Source organism: Penaeus monodon, chromosome 23, assembly GCF_015228065.2.
Source record: "Penaeus monodon isolate SGIC_2016 chromosome 23, NSTDA_Pmon_1, whole genome shotgun sequence".
NCBI lineage: Eukaryota > Metazoa > Arthropoda > Malacostraca > Decapoda > Penaeidae > Penaeus > Penaeus monodon.
In genome coordinates this window covers 3,716,676-3,716,943 of record NC_051408.1, presented here as the reverse complement: position 1 = coordinate 3,716,943, position 268 = coordinate 3,716,676, and positions in this window count along the sequence as shown.

The following is a 268-nucleotide window of genomic DNA, read 5'->3' as shown; positions in this document are numbered from 1 at the left end:
CTGCTCATAAAGCGGGAGAAAGAAAGAGATCACAAAACGTGAACACAAAACAGTAAAAACAAAGAGGTTTCCAGGAAGGAGACAGAAAAGGAAGAGGGAGAAAAAGAGAAAAGAAGGGGGAGGAAACAATGGGAAAGAACGGAGAAAAGGGAGTAAAGAAAACATACCAATTTCTTTTGATCTTAGAGCCACGAGGGCGAGGGAGTCACATGCAACATCTGTGGTGGTTCTTGGTTCGGAAATTTCACATTTTAATGGCAAAGGGTCT